Genomic DNA, 5,485 nt, shown 5'->3' on the forward strand with positions numbered 1-5,485 from the left:
GAGTGTACATTCATCTTATTTTTCCTCTTTCACTCAGCCCAAGCTTGCTTTGCAGAGCCAGTGTATCCCTCACTCTTCACTTTTACTATTTCAAATAAACTTTGCCACCACTTTTTGCACATTTTGTTCAATTCTTTGTTTGAGAAGAAAAGAACCTGAAATCCAACTCAAGAATGAGAGATGAGCAACCCAAAACCTGGTAACATTTATTTGGTGAGCCACTTTTAGAAAGAGATACCTGATAATAATATTGCCAGAGAGTTTAATCAGGCACCATTTTGGTAAGGGGTTGATTGTGTGGGACTGAGTTACAGAGCACCTATACTACATTTTCTCTCCAGGACAGAAGTGTTACTCTACCCCTCAGTATGTGAAAGCCATGGGACAGAGAGAGACTAAAAGAGAGTGAGGGCTAGACATAGATTCCAGGAGATCCCCTGAGAAGTTAAAGAACAGGCCAGGAAAGGACATAGAACCTGCATTCTGTGGTGGAAGGACAGGTTTGGGGGAGCAGAATCTGGCTTGCAGAGGTACCTACATCTGAAGGTGATAGTATTGAGTCCAGTGGGCTGCTTGAGCCTCCAGGCCAAGGCCTATATCCAGAAGAGAGCAGTGATCTGATTGCTTCTTCATGCATCAACATGAGTGGTAAAAGATGTCACCTAGGACATTTGTCACAGACTAGAGTTTACAGACAGGGGATCTCTTCAACAGAGGGGTTGCCACATAAACACACAGGCTATATAAAAGGGGCCGAGAGGAATGTGACTTGGTCGATTCCAAAGACTGCAGGTTTTGGAAGAAAACCACTCATTTGGTGCAGGAATCTGAAGTATTGATTATGCCCAAAGCAGACTATAAGCAGTGCAGGCTATAAAGAGTTAATGCCACAATAGTCTGTCCAAAGCCTATATGCTGATGTCAGAGTAACTCGCACCAAATTCCATTCCCACAACTAAAACCTTCTTACTAGAAACACAATGTTCTAATTACAACCATATATTTTGTCTATTCTGTTCCTAATTCAAGAATGCTTTGTCTTGCCCTTCACAAGCCTTGCTCACATTAATTTCCAGAGAAACCACATGGACTGTGCATCTTTACATGCAGTGTTAGCCTCATCCTTACTTCACCTTTACCACAACTGATCACCGATAAAAATCGGTGGGTTAGACTGGCCAAGGCCTTTTCCAGTTGGACCAGAATTAGTTGTCCTGGTGCCTCACTTTCTTTCTTAGTTCTGTCTTTTAGGTTTTTTCCTCCCTCAGGACTGGATCATACACTGAGCAGGAGACTGAAGCTTACTACGGAGGTTTCCAGTGATATTTCAGGAGTCCCCAGTAATCTGAAAATACATAAGAAATTTTGTCCTCTTTTGACTCAATTTTCCCCCTCTATATTTTTTGTAGAGTTTGGAGTTTTATCACTCATTTCTTCCTCCCTCTGTCATTGTTACTTTGTTTATTGTTTGGGTTCTCCTTTCTTTTCTTGCTCTCCCCCCCCCCTTTTTTTTTTTGAGACAGGGTCTCATTATGTAGTTTAGACTAACCTGGAACTCATTATGTAGCCCAGGCTGGTCTCAAACTCACAGCAATCCTCCTGCCTCAGCCTTCCGAGTGCTGGGATTACAGGGGTGAACTACCATGCCTGGCTTCCAAAAGTTCTTAATTACTCAAAAGCTGATCTTATGGGCACTGCAGTGGAGGAAGTGAAAAATCACATAGTCAAAATGTTTGAAGAGATCAAAAAAGAAATGAATAGATCCATAAGACAATCAGCAAGCTCAAATATGTAAATAAACAGATAGAGGGCTTAACTGATAGACTGATCAATAACTACACAAAACACAAACAAAAACTTATTGAATTGAACAAAATGATAACAAGATATGAATGAACATCTAAGTAAAGAATTAGAGATCATTGAAAGAAATCAAGCAGAACTCCAAGACATTAAAAAAAATTATTAAAAGTGTGTGCAAAAAGACAATGCCAGGAGAAAGTGTCAGAAATAGAAGACAAGGTTGGTTTATACATTAAAAACAACAAAACACCTCAGAAACTGGATCAAATAGCTGTTAAATGACAAAAAAAAAACCCTAAGAATTACAGAAGTAAAGGAGTGACACAAAAGGTGATATAAAATTTATGTAAAGAAACTATAGAAGACATTCTTCCAATTCTAAGGAAAAAAACTTAATTTCCAAGTAAATAAATCTATATAACCGAAAATAGCCATAACTACAAAAATCTTTTTCCATGAACCATCACAGTTAAAGTCACAGAAATTCAGCATAAAGAATACCAAAACCTGTTAGAGAAAACATCATGGACTCAAAAGCAAACCTATGAGAAAAGTATCAGATTTCTCAACACAAACCCTAAAGTCCAAGAAAACTTGGGGCAAAATTTTTCAAGCCTAAGAGAAAACAACTTTTGACCCAAATTAATATACCCCACAAAATTATCTTTCAAAACTGTTGGAGAAACAAAAACTTTCTATGACAAAGAGAACCTTGATAAATTCATGACAATGAAACCAGCACTGAAAAGTATTCAAAAGAATCCCAGAGTAAGCCCAATAACACAGAAGAGTTCCAAGAAAAGAATATATACAACAGAATGAGTAAATAAAAGGAAAACATAAAGGAATCAAAATGAAAAAACAATTTAATGACAGAACTCAGTAAATACCTTTCAGTAACAACTTGCAACATAAATGGTCTTAACTCCCTAAACCAAAGACCCTGTTGGAGAGATTTGGTCAAAAAACAAAACCAAACTATATTTTGCCTAGAAGGGACTCATCTCATCCACAAAGAAACACATAAACTGAAAATGGAAGAATGCAAAATGACACTCTATGCAATAGGAGCCTGAAAGCAAGCAGAGTTCCTATTCTATTCTTAGGTAAAGTGAACTTCAAGCCAAACTATTCAAAAGAGATAAAGAAAATCACTATATCCTGGTAAAGAAAATAGTTCAACAGAAAGAGAAATTTTTAAATGCACAAGCACTAAATGCCAGTAGATACAATTTCCTGAAACAAATATGTACATTAAAAAGTCAGATAATATAAAAAATCATAATGGGAGATAGCAATACCCCACTGTCTCCAGTAAGTCAACTAGATGTGAGGTGGGGGGGGGTCAGAGTTGATACCATTAGACAAATGGACTTAACATATCTACAGAATGTTTTATTCACCAACAACAGAATTTTCCAGCAACACACAGAATGTTTTTCCAAAATACACTCATCTTATGCCATAAAGCTTCTGAAATAAAAACAAAATAATCTCTTGCATACTATCAGATCATAGGGCAATCACACTAGAAGTCAATAGCAAAAGAAACCAGAGCAACTACACACTCTCAAATAACCAATTGGTCACAGAAGAAATTTTAAAATTTCTAGAATCAAATAACAATGATTGATAGTACAACATACCAGTCTATGGAATACAATGAAAGCAGTTGTGAGAGGGCAGTTTGTAACTATGAATGCCCAGATTAGAAAATAGGCAATCTCAAATAACCTGATAATGCACCTCAAGGTCCTAGAAAAATAAGAGAAACTAAAATCCAAATCTAGTAGAAGAAAGTAAGTTATAAAGATTACAGAAATCATAAAGATCAGCAGAAGTTAATAAAAATGAGAATTAAAAAATACAAAAATAGGCAGCCCCTTCACTGTGGTCCAACCAGGAGAAGATTGGTGTAGTCTCTGCAATACTGTGGAGACCCAGAACAGTTCTCCCTCCCCAGGGATCTCCCCTCTAGCTTTCAAGGGTCCTCAATTCCTAGGCCTTGCATATCAGATATTATGGGGCAAGGTGAGAGCAGGCCAGGGAGGGTGATTACACCAAGAAGCTGCAATCTCTACCAAGATGATAGAAGTACTGACAGCAACTGACTCCCAGAAACTGCTACACCAGCCAAATACCCTGTTGGAACAGGAAGTTAATTGTTAGCCAAAGGTCTATGGCTTGAGACTAATTGAATCTGCACATGATAATGGCCTTAGAATACTGCAAGACTGAGGGACTTTGAAGTGAAAGATCTTCTTAGTTTAACTCAGTTCTTTGGCTTTGATAAGGAGACATTTTCTCTAGCTGTGAATTTACTGGACCAATTCCTGTCTAAAATGAAAGTATAGCCCAAGCATCTTGGTTGGATGTATTGGACTGAGCTGCTTTCATTTGGCTATAAAATCAATAGAAGAGGAAAGAAATACCCCATTTGACAACTAACTTGATCAGAGTAAGTCAGTATCAGTTCACAGTTTCAGACCTGATGCAAATGGAAAAGATTGTATTGGAGAAGGTATGTTGGAAAGTCAAACTTACCACTGCCTTTCAATTTCTACAACTCTATTATTCACTCATTCAAAAGAGCTTGCCATTTGAAAGGAAAAATAGCCTAAATTTTGAAAGACTAGAAAGAAGCTCAGTTCAAGGCATGTCACTGCAGGATCATATTTTCTAAAGCAAATCCTTCTGTGTGGCCTTATCTGTCATTGCATTGGTGATCCAAGCTCAGGAGTGTGTTAACAGAAGGAATAGAATGTCTTCAGAAACATTGCGAGATAAGTGGCAGAGATTTGACTTTCTGACAAGAGCTTGTATCCAACTGTTTAACTGAATATTCATTAAACAAGTGTTCTAAACTGAATGTTCTGAAGTTGAAGCGGACTATTTCTGGGCTTACTACATGACAACTGAAGCATAGTTACTATAGAATAACTCACCTTCTAACAACTCCTGAAATGGTTTCTTAATTGGTAAATTTGGTTGCTATTCTCTATACAGACAATATTGTATAATTTTCTTCTACAATTGAAGTATTGAAATATTCACTTCAAAATAAACCAACTGGACTTGGAGTAGCAAAAGGAACTGTGGGAGCCAGTCATGGCCCACTAACATTTGACATGTGAAAGACAACTTCTTTCTTTATAATCAAGGCATTGACACAATGTGTGGTCAGGACGTTCCTAATTAGCATTTGTTAACATTTGTTCCTTTTCAAGGACTCCATGTGTTAAACTTGTTTTTGACTCTGCAATGGGAGAAACTCGAAGAGATAACCAAAGATCTGACATTAGCTGTAGGAGTCAGGTGCTTCCTGTTGATGTGCCTTTAAAAGGAGCTGTTTCTGTGAAATAAATCAGACTTTTCTTGATCTCCACTCAGGTTTGAGCGTTCTTTCCTTTCTCAATCCTCACTCCCCAACTCAGGCATGTTCGTGTTGTGACGGCTGGACCGACACAGGAACAAACTGGTATCACCAATCTAGTCAGCTAATACTTGAAGGCATTTGATATATATATAAGGTATAATACCCTAAGGCATGGTCATGGTAGCTCATGCCTGTAACTCTAACACTTGAGAGACTGAGGCAGGAGGATTGCCATGAGTTTGAGGCCAGCCTGGGCTACATAGTGAGTTCAAGTTAAGCCTAAAGTACATAGTGAGACCCTGTCTC

The 5,485-nt window shown here is 37.9% G+C and overlaps 1 pseudogene; it reads left to right on the plus strand.

Annotated features, from left to right (window-relative positions):
* Positions 1–3,888: 3,888 nt before the first annotated feature.
* Positions 3,889–4,778, plus strand: LOC104859978 (annotated as a pseudogene).
* The last annotated feature ends 707 nt before the right edge of the window (positions 4,779–5,485 follow it).

The sequence above is a fragment of the Fukomys damarensis genome, unplaced genomic scaffold (assembly GCF_012274545.1).
Source record: "Fukomys damarensis isolate Sample0158 unplaced genomic scaffold, DMR_v1.0_HiC HiC_scaffold_8, whole genome shotgun sequence".
NCBI classification, from domain to species: domain Eukaryota; kingdom Metazoa; phylum Chordata; class Mammalia; order Rodentia; family Bathyergidae; genus Fukomys; species Fukomys damarensis.